This window comes from Macaca nemestrina (assembly GCF_043159975.1).
Source record: "Macaca nemestrina isolate mMacNem1 chromosome 4 unlocalized genomic scaffold, mMacNem.hap1 SUPER_4_unloc_6, whole genome shotgun sequence".
NCBI classification, from domain to species: Eukaryota; Metazoa; Chordata; class Mammalia; order Primates; family Cercopithecidae; genus Macaca; species Macaca nemestrina.
In genome coordinates, this window is record NW_027257560.1 from 291,903 (window position 1) to 306,051 (window position 14,149).

Consider the following 14,149-nt stretch of genomic DNA (forward strand, 5'->3'; position numbering starts at 1 on the left):
AACATTTGGAGGTGATGGGTATATTATTACCTGGATATTCATTGTGGTAACAAGAGTAATATATATGTGCAAATTTGCCAAACTATATCCATTAATTACATACTGTTTTTGTATAACAATTTTACTTCAGTTCCTACTATATTGCCTGGCAAACAATACTTTATACTTAAAGTAAGAGCAATGATTATTGCATGTGCATGTTGAAAATAATAAAGAAAGCAGGTGACAATAAGACATCCTGAGTCTTTTGGAAATAATAGCATTCACCTGCTTTCTCATCCATTGAGATATCACCACATTTAGGTACTTGTGTGTCCCCGGAAGTTTCTTGTGGAAGATTTAGTTATTCTCTTTTCGTTAGGCTCTACCAACCAAGAACAAATCACAGACTCAGACAGCATCATAAAAAGGCTCAGACCTACCATGTCCAGAGACTCCAGGCTCAACCCACATTGATGCTGGCCCTTCAGCCATGAGACTCCATTTGCTTCTTCTTATTCTCCTTCTTTTTTCAATTCTTTTATCCCCAGGTAAGTTGGTAGCTGATTACTATAAGGTTCTGCAGATTAGAAGGCTATATCCCTGGCCAAACAAGATCCTAGAATCAGTTCTGTGGGTTCAAGAACCTAATGTTTACAGATTCACTAAGATTATAATAGGGAAAAATAGAAAAGAGACTCATTTAGCAGTAGCTCCTGTTGATAAGATTCCATCCATGTTTTTTGATCTAGTGAGTGGATATAATAATGGATGCTGCTGAAATTCAATCCTGTCAGATCAAACTGCCTACATATCAATTTCCATGCCCCACCAAGGCATCTCAAGATACAAAGTAAGGATACAACAGAACGTGACCTCAATGAGATGCCTTTGTGGGACCTGGAAATTTATATGCAGGCAGTTAGATCTGACAGGATTGAATTTCAGCAGCATTTATTATTATATTTGCTCACTAGGTCAAAAGAGATGGATGGAATTCTATCAATAGGAGCTACTGCTAAATGAGTGTTGACAAATCTGAAAGTTTTATTCAAAGAGACAAACAGAAAAATTATAATCCTAGAATAAGTGAAAATTATATGAGAGACTTTTCAAAATAAATTCTATTTTATGTGGCTATGAATAACAAATGATTTGCAAAGTGAAACTTAGGACTAGAAAGGAGAGTTAAAGGAACTTCAGACAAGTGAATTAATAATAAGTAAAGACACCAAGAAGTGCCGCTCGTGGTATATTACAGGTAATCACACAGAAATGGGTAACATCACTTTCAATACTAAACCAGCTAAAATTTAATGGTCTAAGCATGCATTTTGAGGGCTTTTGGAAAAAAACAGCATAATAAACCTAAAGAAGATAAAAGGAAAGTTATAAATACAAAATATAAATTAATGAAACAAATGAGAAAAAAACTAACATTTTAAAAAACGCTTTTCATAAAGTCTAATATACTTTATAATAACCTGGCAACACTGGACAAATGAGAACATGCTTAAAATAACTATTGCAGGAATGAAAGGTTAATGTTAAAACATGTTTCAGAGATTCAAATAATTCTTTAAAAAATATATTTGTGTATTATATTCCCTCTTTGCTGTGTACTGGGGGATTTTCCTGTTGCAGTTCACTACATCATGTGTCATCAATTGTGACTGTGTCATCAATTTTTATGCTAGTAAATTATTACCATCAGCATACAAATATGCTGTTAAGCATGTCCTTGCTTTTCTTCTGATGCCAGCTGTCAATCTATTTTTTGCTCTAGTTTTCAGCAAAACATCTTAAAAGAGTTGTCCATACTCTCTGTCTTCAATTCCTCTCCTCTCATTGTCTCTTAAATATATCACAGTTGGGCTCTCTCCCCTTTTTTCGATCATGTTATTGACACCACTTTTGTCAAAGTTACCAATAATCTCCATATTGCTAGATCCAATGATCATTTTTTACTACAACTTTAATTGGCCTATTAGCAGCATTTGACACAAATAATCACTTCCTTCTTCATAGTATACTTTCTTCACTTGGCTTCCAGGACAGCACATTCACTTGATTCTCAGCCTATCTCACTGGAGCTACCACTTCGGCTTCCTTTGTTTCTTCTCATCTTTTCCCGTCACACTTCCTATTGGAGAGCTCCAGAGCTCAGTTCCTGATCCTCTTCTCTTCTCCCTCACCACACACTCTGGAGGGGCTCAGCAAGTCTCATCCTCTTAAATTCTCCTTTTGGACCTCCTTTTGAACTGCAGGCTTATAATAAATTATCCAACTGCATAACTGGTATATCTACTTGGACACTGAATTTCAAAAGTCATAGATATCCAAAATTGAACTCATGATTTTCCCTCATAAACCACTACATACAGATTTTCTCTTCTTGCAGAATGCCATGGTCAGCACTGGAGCCTCTCTTAGCTCTCCTGTACACTTTCATCCTCAGCAAGCCTCTATCTCTGCACCTCAAGAATCTCTCAGGGCTCCCATCCCTTGCCCAGCCTTGGACAGTAGCTGCCTCACACTCAGTGAAAGACCAGAGAATCTGCTTCTCTCATCTACCTGCCCTGCCCTGTCTTCAGACATCAGGTCCCTCTGCTTATGCACCTGTGAGAAAAGAGAGTGAAGGGGGCATTGTCTCAGCTCCCCCACCCACTCCCCAGTAACAGAGGATTTTACCCGATTCTCACAGTAAGACCTTTACCTTGCTCTCACCTCAAACTGCAGCAGTTCCTACATGCCTGTCCCTCAAAAGGGTCTCAGGTAGTTCTGCTCTCCATCCGATCTTACCTAGGAGCACACAAGATAGGTCATGAAAAAACCATTAGTGGGGTCGGGTGCTGTGGCTCACGCTTGTAATCCCAGCAATTTGGGAGGCCGAGGTGGGCAGATCACGAGGTCAGTGGCTAACACGGTGAAACTCCGTCTCTACTAAATACAAAAAACGAGCCGGGCACGGTGGCATGCGCCTGTAGTCCCAGCTACTTGGGAGGCTGAGTCAGGAGAATGGCTTGAACCCTGGAGGCGGAGGTTGCAGTGAGACAAGATCGCGCCATTGCAATCCAGCCTGGGCGACAGAGTGAGACTCCAAAGAAAGAAAGAGAGAGAGAGAGAGAGAGAGACAGAGAAAGGAAGAGAGGGAGGGAGGGAAGGAGGGAGGGAGGAAGGAAGGAAGGAAGGAAGGAAGGAAGGAAGGAAGGAAGGAAGAAAGAAAGAAAGAAAGAAAGAAAGAAAGAAAGAAAGAAAGAAAGAAAGAAAGAAAGAAAGAAAGAAAGAAAGAAAGAAAGAAGCATTAGTGAGGGAAAGTGAGTGAGAGTGAGTGTGTTTGGGCCCCTACTGATGATGCTAAACTATCACAAGCCCACACTCAACCTTTCAACATTTGCTGGAGATTCACTTGTTTCCTTGTTATCTCCATCAAGGGCAGCTTCCTCCTGCTTCTGCTGCTGCAACTCAGCTAGGCACAAAGCATCTGTGGATCCGTTCTTTTTTCAGCAGGGCTTCATCACTCTGAATTTAAAATAATTAGCTTTTTTTGAGACCTCAGTTCTGTGTTTCAAAATGAAATCTATGATCTATAGATTATCCAGCTTATTCTCTTTGTCAGGGCAAGAGCATTTTTCTACAACTTTCTAAATTCTAAACAAAAGTAAAAGTTCACTTCTTTTCAGAATCCCCACATGTCAGAAAGTGTTACTATTATCATCAGTTTAGTGATATTTATGGAATTCCAAGTTGACTCTAATATCAGCTTTTGGGTTAAGTTCTTTCTTTCTGATATGTAGCCTTTGAAATTTTATTTGCTGCAGATTTTTATCTGTCAATTTCATATTGTTATTTTTGATCTTGAAAGACAGCATTACTGAGTACCCAATTCTATATTAACAGTTATTTTCTCTCGACATTTGTTGATACTAGTTTACTCATTTTTAGTGAATGAGTGAACAAGTGAATCTCCAGCAAATGTTGAAAGGCTGAGTGTGGGCTTGTGATAGTTTAGCATCATCAGTAGCGGCCCAAACACACTCACTCTCACTCGCCCTCCCTCACTAATACTTTTTTCTTTCTTTCTTTCTTTCTTTCTTTCTTTCTTTCTTTCTTTCTTTCTTTCTTTCTTTCTTTCTTTCTTTCTTTCTTTCTTTCATAATCAGATAAATATTATTTCATTATAAATTATCCTTTTTTCAATGTTTGTATGGTCTGGTGTTTGGTTTTAATGTTTTATAATTTAACTAAAGTGAGTTGATTTTTATATCATCTGTTAGAAATATATTCTTTGAATCAATGGGTTTATACCGTTTCTTAATTTCTTTCTGAGAATCTCTTGAAATGGTGAATCCTTTTACACTTCTCTCCCCCCATATTTGAATTAAATAAATGTTAGACCTTCTGTTTCCATGCTACATTCTGGGTATATCATGTAAACATTTTTTTCTTCACTAGTTATCCTCTTACCTGTGTCTAATATATCATTAATAACCTGCATTATTTTTAAATTATTTTTTTGTTTCAGACCTGCTTTTTTTTTTTTTTTTTTTTTTTTTTTTTTTTTTTTTTTTTGGAGATGGATTCTCGCTCTGTTGCCCAGGCTGGAGTGCAGTGGTGTGATCTTGGCTCACTGCAACCTCCACCTCCCGGGTTCAAGAGATTCTTCTATCTCAGCCTCCTGAGTAGCTGGGACTACAGGCACCCGCCACCATGCTCGGCTAATTTTTATATATATATTTTTTAGTAGAGACAAGGTTTCACCATCTTGGGCATTCTGGTCTTGAACTCCTGACCTCGTGATCCACCCATCTTGGCCTCCCACAGTGCTAGGATTACAGGCATGAGCCACCATGCCCAGCCAGACCTGCCCATTTTTTTTATCATCTATATTGTTTTACTATTGTTTTTATATCTTTGTAATAGTAGATTGTTTCTTTAAACAATTGATACACACCTGCTTAATTATTTCTCCACATTGATGATTTCAATATATTTAGTTTTAAAGGGTCTACATATGCTATTCATTTCATTAACTTTTATTCATGGTGTCTTGCTTACCTGATCATTTTTAATACTGAACTCATTGTTCATCCTTAACCTGACATCATTTTATGGTCTGAAATGAGAATGCTATTATCCAGACTTCCTCTGTGAAGCTGACTCAATGCTTTAACTCAATATAGAAGTTTCAGCATTAACAAACTGGAATTTCTGATGGCCCAAGAGTCAGTAGTACCATCATTAGCATTACTGATCATAGCAGATCTTCCCAGAAGATCTGGGAAACCCTCACCCCCCTCCATCAGCTATCCAGTACAAAGTGCCCACTGCTCAAGCTCCAGTTCACAGACTACTTTTGTGTTTGCAAGAGGAGATATTTTAAGAACTTGCCTAACCATTTTCAGGGATAGAAATGTTTCAAAGAGATCCTCTACTATATATTTGTTCTATAGCAGCAGTCACTTGAGAGCAGCTAACTTGCAGTCATGGCCAAAAGCCTAAATCTTTCTTTCATTCTAGTCACACCTATTTTGTATCTTTTGGGGATATCTCAGATTCAGATGCATTCATAGTATTCTATGATTTGGGACACTACTACAGATTCTTCAAAATGTTACAACATTCCAATGGTATTTTGGGAGGTATAGAAGGAGAGGAAAAACAATGGGCTCAAGTCTCCTCTGACTTCTCTTCTTACAATATGTTTCATTGTTCAAAACTTTTAGAACTATATTAATACAGCATTGACAGTGGACATTCTTCTTTTCCTTCTGACTTTAATAGGATTGAAGGAATGTTTTGCTATGAAATTGCTATATGGGTTGTATTCAGACAAATTTTGACTTTGTAAAGGCAATATTCTCCTCATTATTTTTAAATGCTTACCAGGATTCACAGTATTATTTTCAGTTCTCCCTGTTTAAAGGCATATTTAAATAACTTGATGACTTGGATATATTATATATGTTACTCTGCTACAGAAACAGAAAAACCACCACCAAATTATATTCTAAGATACTTGGTACACCAATTGCACCATCTTTTTTTTATCTAAGACATTCAATTCTTCCACAGGTGGGAGCACATGAATTAGCATCATTTACTACTTGTAGCTTTCACTACAGACTTTCAGACTTATGGTGCCTAAAAGAAATAGAATACTTCTAGCTGGGTTTAAAAGCTACAAATAAACAGAGGAAATATACACTATTTTGAAAGTACCACTTGAGTGTTATGCATGTATTTCAATATTATGTTGCTAATTTTAATTGTTCGAAGTTAAAGAGCTTAAACCTCCCCCTCATGCATTCCTGAATCACCCATTACTCCCACACATACATTGTTTGATACAGCATAAACCTAAGTAAATAAAGATGTGGCAAAATGAAAAAAATAAAATAACGTTATACCATTCTCATCTGTGAATGGCATCAGTAGACAGATGTGAATAAAAGTAATGTGATTATCATTTTAAAAATCATCTTTAATAGGATCCATTTACTATTAAATGAACATTTGCTTAATGAATAATAAATCTTTGACACAATGAAAACTATTAATGCAGAGTGAGACCAAAATGAAGGTAATAACTGATTTTTTCCTAACCCTTGCTTTAGTTGGTCTTTCCACTAGACTGTCACTTAATTTTAAGGATATTATAATAGCACAAAGCCATCAGCTTTACCATTAGAGAGATCTTCATTAAATTATCTTTGTTGTAATAAAGGTCATCTGGAGGAAATACTGGTCTGGACACAATAATAAATGTTAAGCTTTCTAATATTTTCCACTTTTAGACACAAATTGAAAGGATCATTTATAATGTCAAAAATATACTTTTTTCTAACTAATCTATCCTATGACTAAGACACTATTAGCAATTAAAGTAGATAGAGCAAATCTAAATGTGGAGAGAAAAAGTAATTTCCACTTACGTTTGGACAGATGAAAGCACGGATAAATTGAAAGCCTGAAATATTAGCTTGGGGGAATGAAATCACTTGGGGGAGCAAGAGCAGGATACACCAGCCTTTAACTCTATACTTCCCCCAAGAAAAAATATATAGATAGCTAAGTACAAACCAAAATAGCACTGGGAGGGTTCAAGGGACCACTTAAGAAGCTACGGCAACACAGTGAAGCCAAAAAAAAAAAAAAAAAAAGAAAAAAAGAAAAAAAAAGAGAGAGAGAGAGTGAAAGAAAAAAAAATAGCCATATAGAAAAAAACAACTGCTGAAATCAGCATACCTGAGACTGCAGAAATATCTTTTTTGGCTAGGAACGAAAAAAAGCAGAAAGGGACTATCAGTATCAGCCACAAGGTGGAACCCCCATGGCCCTCAGTAACCCACTCTGGCAGAAGACACTGGCATTTTTGCCCTGCGGTAAGCAACAGCCATTTCTGAGAGAAAACGCAGAGGAAAAGATGAAGATGTACCATCCCCTCCCACAGCTCTTTTCCCCCACTGAAAATACCGTGACTGTTGTGCCAAACCAGGATTGGAACTACTACCTTTCTTAATCTGCATGTGTCTCTGACATATGAGCAGCAACCATTTCAAAAGCTCCCACGTAAAAATGCTCATACTAAATTTATTCTCTTACTTAAGTGTTTATGGATTTACATTCCATTTGTGGACTATGTAGATCTCACTGGATCTTCTTTCCTGCAGTAAGAGGTGGTTTGGGTGCTGCTGAAGGTCATTGTCTCAATTTGTCTGGTGTTTGCAGAAGAGATGTCTGCAAAGTAGTAGAAGATCAAATTGGTGCCTGCCGAAGAAGGATGAAGTGCTGTAGAGCATGGTGGATTTTAGTGCCAATTCCAACACCACTTATCATGTCAGATTATCAAGAACCCCTTAAACCTAAGTTGAAATGAAACTGATGTAAAATAAAAATACATCAAAAGTGAAGTTCTTTGCATCTAAGAATATTGAAATATACATATGAAGTACTTCCATCTTGATAACCATCTTGTATTTTCACTTATCAACATAAATGAATAAATACTAATTTCAAATATACCCAATACTATTTCTTTGTGAGTCATTAACAGATCTTAACAAAACCTTTAAAAATGAGAAAACTGTTATTTTTGTTTTCCAAGATGGTGGATTGAAGGCATTGTTAGCCTGCCTCTTGCACTTGGAAAGACAAAGTGGTGTGTAGAGATTCACACTGAACTTTCTTTCAAGAAGCAACACAGGAACTTAACAGGAAAATTGAAATAAGCCACAGACTATTTGAAAGAAGCAGCAGGATGCAGGTTACGCCATAAGCTAGGCAGAAAATTTTGAGTTTCCAGGGTGTGAGAGGGGGATAAACTGACTGTAAGATATACACTTCCATTGGGAAACCTATCAATCTAGGCCACAGGGGAAGGCCTTAATCCTACTCAGAGCTGGAGTTGATTTAGTGAAGGGTGATGAGTATATGAGGAGTGGCATTGGGATGTGCTTTGAGTCTCCAGCACGTTCCCAGTTTCTGGCAGGATGGAGGGAAGCCATTTCCGATTCTACCTCAGAGAGGACCTCCCAGAAGTCTGCCAGCTAACTCAAATGGTGGTCACAGGTTGAGAGAACCTTCCAACTGAAATGTTTGATATAATCTTGTGAGGGGACAAACTCCCCAGGCCAGAACTGAGAGGTGAGTGGGACGTGTGATGCAGCAGCAAGCACAGGAGCTGGATGCCCCTGCTCTGCAGGTGGATCAGGAGGGATGTGGCCTGAAAGCTGCAGTTGCTGTCTCAATAGGAGAGGCTTATGGTATGGGTCAGTTTTGAGCTCTGAGTTCAGACTTCTTGAAACTTAGCTAGCTACTCCCAGTGGAACACTGTGGGTGTGAGACCTGCCTTGCCAAGGGTGTGGAAGCTGGATGGGGCTTACTGCCAAGCTGCTACTCCCCATTCTTCATATGGACTCTCCTTGTACAGAGGCAGAGGCAGCTTCACTTCTCTCTGGAAAATTACCCCAGTGGCCCAAGAACTGCCTTCCAATTCCCACTGGAGCCATTGCTTGTCCCACATGTAGAGAGCCAGAGCATCACTTTACCTGACCTAGTTCCCACCTGGTTTTGCTCAACCACCTACCCTGGTAGATTAACACAAATAACAGAAGAAACTTTTAGAAGCCCTTTGGCTCTACCCGTTCCCTGAGACACCAGAGTACCTCCCATGGGTAACATAAGGCAAGTCCAAATCTCACCACTACCACCACAGCTGCCAGTCTTTTTCAAGCACCACCTCCTGGCTGAAGGCCAACTGACACAGTCCATTGGAGCATCTTGAATTCAGAACATTCAATGTCATGGCAGGCCGGGGAGCCTCCTCTGCCCTAATTTGGCTCTCTATCACACATTCACACACACACACACACGTCACACACACACATCAACCTACTGGCAAGCCGAGGTAAACACACACACACACACACACACACACACACACACCCCTGCTCGATTCAGGCCATTATCCCTGATGAACATAGATGCAAAAGTTCTCAATAAAATACTGGCAAACCGAATCCAGCAGCACATCAAAAAGCTTATCCACCATGATCAAGTGGGCTGTATCTTTGGGATGAAAGGCTGATTCAACATACACAAATCATTAAATGTTATTGATCACATAAACAGAACCAAAGGCAAACACCAGACAATTATTTTGATACATGCAAAAATGCCTCTGATAAAATTCAACATCCCTTCCTGTTAAAAACTCTCAATAAACTAGGTATTGATGGAACATACCTTAAAATAATAAGAGCTATTTCATACAGCCAATATCATAAAGAATAGGCAAAAGCTGGAAGCATTCCATTTGAAAACTGGTACAAGACAAGGAAGCCCTCTGTAACCACTTCTATTCAACATAGTATTGGAAGTTCTCGCCAGGGCAATCAGGCAATAGAAAGAAATAAAGGGTATTCAAATAGGAAGAGAGAAAGTCAACTTGCCTCTGTTTGCAGATTACATGACTTCATATTTAGAAAACCCCATCATCTCAACTGAAAAACTTCTTGAACTGATAAGCAACTTCACCAAGGTCTCAAGATACAAAATCATTGTGCAAAAATCACAAGCATTCCATTACACCAACAATACTCAAGCAGAGAGCCAAATCAAGAATGAACTCCCATTCACAATTGCTACAAAGAGAGTAAAATACCTAGGAATACAACTAGGAGTACAAGGGATGTGAAGGACCTCTTCAAGGACAACTGCAAACCACTGCTCAAGGTAATAAGAGAGGACACAGATTTAATTGGAAAACATTCCATCCTCATGAATAGGAAGAATCAATATTGTGAAAATGGCCATACTGCCCAAACATTATAGATTCAATGCTATACCCATCAAAATACCGTTGACATTTTTCACAGAATTAGAAAGAACTATTTTAAATGTCATATGGAATCAAAGAATACCCTATATAGCCAAGACAATGATAAACAAAAATAACAAAGCTGGAGGCATTATGCTAACTTCAAACTGCACTAGAAGGCTACGGTACCAAAACAGCAGGCTACTGCTGCCAAAACAGACATATAGACCAATGGAGTAGAATAAAGACCTCAGAAATAACACCACACATCTATGTCCACCTGATCTTTGACAAACTTAACAAAAACAAGCAAGGGAGAAGGGATCTCCTATTCAGTAAATGATGCTGGGAAAACTGGCTTGCCATATACAGAAAACCAAAACTTGACCCCTTCCTTACACCTTATACAATAATTAACTCAAGATGGATTAAAGACTTAAGTGTAAAATCCAAAACCATAAAAACCCTAGAAGAAAACCTAGGCAATACCATTCAGGACACAGGCAAGGACAAAGACTTCATGACAAAAATGTCAAAAGCAATTGCAACAAAAGCCAAAATTGACAAATCGGATCTAATTGAACTAAAGACCTTCTGCACAGCAAAGAAACTATCATCAGCATGAGCAATCAACCTACAGGATGGGAGAAAATTATTGCAACCTACCCATCTGACAAAGGTCTAATAACAAAAATTGACAAGGAACTTAAACATATTTACAAGCAAAAAAACAAACAACCCCATCCAAAGTGAGCAAAGGATATGAACAGAAACTTATCAAAAGAAGACATTTATCTAACCAACAAATATATTTTTTAAAAGCTCAACAATACTGATCATCAGAGAAGTGAAAATCAAAACTACAATGAGATACCATCTCACACCCATCAGAATGGTGATTACTAAAAAGTTAAGAAACAATAGATGCTGGTGAAGCTGAGAAGAAAGAGGAACGCTTTTACACTGTTGGGGAAACTGTAAATTAGTTCAACCATTGTGGAAGACAGTATGGTGATTCCTCAAGGATCTAGAACCAGAAACACCATTTGACCCAGTAATCCCATTACTGGCTATATACCCAAAGGAATATAAATCATTCCACTATAAAGACACATGCACATGTAAGTTTTTGCAGCACTATATACAATAGCAAAGACATGAAACCAACCCAAATGCCCTTCAGTGCTAGACTGGATAAAGAAAATGTGGTACATTTACACCATAAAATACTATGCAGTCATAAAAAGGAATGAGATCATGTCTTTTGCAGACACATGGATGAAGCCATCATACTGAGCAAACTAACACAGTAACAAAAAAATCAAACACCGCATGTTTTCACTAATAAGTGAAAGTTGAACATTGAGAAAACAAGGACACAGTGAGGGGAGCAACACACAACACGGCCCGCTGGGGACTGGGGGTGAGGGAAGAGAACTTAGAGGATGAGTCAATAGGTGCAACAAACCACCATGGCAAAGGATACCTATATAACAAACCTGTACGTTCTGCACATGTATCCCATATTTTTTCAATTTAAAAACAGGAAATAATTATGTACATACATACATACATAAACACATACATTCTTCCCGGATCTTCATTCCTGGTAAGCCAAGGAACCTGGAGAAACACCAGAATTCTGTCCCTCTGAAAATGCAGGACAGGTCTACCTTCATCAGCATAAAATTTTGGACCAAATGTGGTAACTGCAGGTCCACCCCACAATGAGTAACTGAAAATTGAGGCAGTATTTCAGATCCTAAAAAACTGATGAAGCAATTCGTGACACATTTGGGTTGTTTTTGCCTTTTCCTACTATGAAGAGTGCCAGTAGGAAGAAGAAAGAACGGTGTACAAATATCTGTTTGATTCTCTGCTTTCAGAATCCTTTGTTTGTTTGTGTGTTTGTTTGTTCTTTCTTGAGACAGGACATCACTCCAGTCAGCCAGGCTTTTCCAGTCTGTAATTTTTGTTGTTTCCTTTTGTCAAGTTTTAGAAGATTTTGTTTTATTTCTATTGAATTTTAAGGCATTTTTAGATATGTATTAAAACATTATCTCACATGCTGTGTGTTACGTTTCATTTATTTTCATCGTCCCTTTTTTATTTTATTATTTTATTATAGTTTATATTCTAGGGAATATATGCACAAAGTGCAGGTTTGTTACATATGCATACATGTGCCATGTTGGTGTGCTGCACCCATTAACTCGTCATATACATTAGGTGTATCTCGTAATGCTATCCTTCCCTCCTCCCCCAACCCCACAACAGGCCCTGGTGTGTGATATTCCCGTTCCTGTGTCCAGGTGTTCTCATTGTTCAGTTCCCATCCATGAGTGAGAACATGTGGTGTTTGGTTTTCTGTTCTTGCAGTAGTTTGCTGAGAATGATGGTTTCCAGCTGCATCCATGTCCCTACAAAGGACATGAACTCATCCTCTTTTATGGCTGCATAGTATTCCATGGTGTATATGTGCCACATTGTCTTAATCCAATCTATCATTGATGAACCTTTGGGTTGGTTCCAAGTCTTTACTGTTGTGAATAGTGATGCAATAAACATATGTGTGCATGTGTCTTTATAGCAGCTTGATTTATAATCTTTTGGGGATATAGCCAGTAATGGGATGTCTGGGTCAAATAGTATTTCTAGTTCTAGATCCTTAAGGAATCACCATGCTGTTTTCCACAATGGTTGAACTAGTTTACAGTCCCACCAACAGTGTAAAAGTGTTCCTATTTCTCCACATCCTCTCCAGCACCTGTTGTTTCCTGACTTTTTAATGATCACCATTCTAACTGGTGTGAGACAGTATCTCATTGTGGTCTTGATTTGCATTTCTTTGATGGCTAGTGAGGATGAGCATTTTTTCATGTGTCTGTTGACTACATAAATGTCTTCTTTTGAGAAGTGGCTGTTCATATCCTTTGCCCACTTTTTGATGGGATTTTTTTTTTTTTTTCTAGTAAATTTCTTTGAGTTCTTTGTAGGTTCTGGATATTAGCCCTTTGTCAGATGAGTAGATTGCAAAAATTTTCTCCCATTCTGTAGGTTGCCTGTTTATTCTGATGGTAGTTTCTTCTGCTGTGCAGAAGCTCTTTAGTTTAATTAGATCCCATTTGTCAATTTTGGCTTCTGTTGCCATTGCTTTTGTTGTTTTAGACATGAAGTCCTTGCCCACGCTTGTGCCCTGAATGGTATCGCCTAGGTTTTCTTCTAGGGTTTTTATGGTTTTAGGTCTAACATTTAAGTCTCTAATCCATCTTGAATTAATTTTTGTATAACACGTAAGGAAAGGATACAGTTTCAGCTTTCTACTTATGGCTAGCCACTTTTCCCAGCAGCATTTATTAAATAGGGAATCCTTTCTCCATTTCTTGTTTTTGTCAGGTTTGTCAAAGATCAGATGGTTGTAGATGTGTGGTATTATTTCTGAGGGCTCTGTTCTGTTCCATTGGTCTATAGCTCTGTTTTGGTACTAGTACCATGCTGTTTTGGTTACTCTAGCCTTGTAGTATAGTTTGAAGTCAGGTAGCGTGATGACTCCAGCTTTGTTCTTTTGACGTAGGATTGTCTTGGCAATGCGGGCTCTTTTTTGGTTCCATATGAACTTTAAAGTAGTTTTTTCCAATTCTGTGAAGAAAGTCACTGGTAGCTTAATGGGGATGGCATTGAATCTATAAATTACCTTGCACAGTATGGCCATTTTCACTATATTGATTCTTCCTATCCATGAGCATGGAATGTATGGAATGGTCTCCCATTTGTTTCTGTCCTCTTTTATTTCATTGAGCAGTGGTTTGTAGTTCTCCTTGAAGAGGTCCTTCACATCCCTTGTAAGTT

At 38.2% G+C, this 14,149-nt stretch overlaps 1 long non-coding RNA gene across 1 annotated transcript; it reads right to left on the reverse strand.

Annotated features, from left to right (window-relative positions):
* Positions 1–375: 375 nt before the first annotated feature.
* LOC139361070 (uncharacterized) lies at positions 376–7,069 on the reverse strand. Its single transcript, XR_011618631.1, has 3 exons — positions 6,915–7,069; positions 2,707–2,781; positions 376–582 (listed from the first exon to the last, which is right to left on the reverse strand). It is a non-coding gene; the product is annotated as an uncharacterized lncRNA (long non-coding RNA).
* Between the last annotated feature and the right edge of the window lie 7,080 nt (positions 7,070–14,149).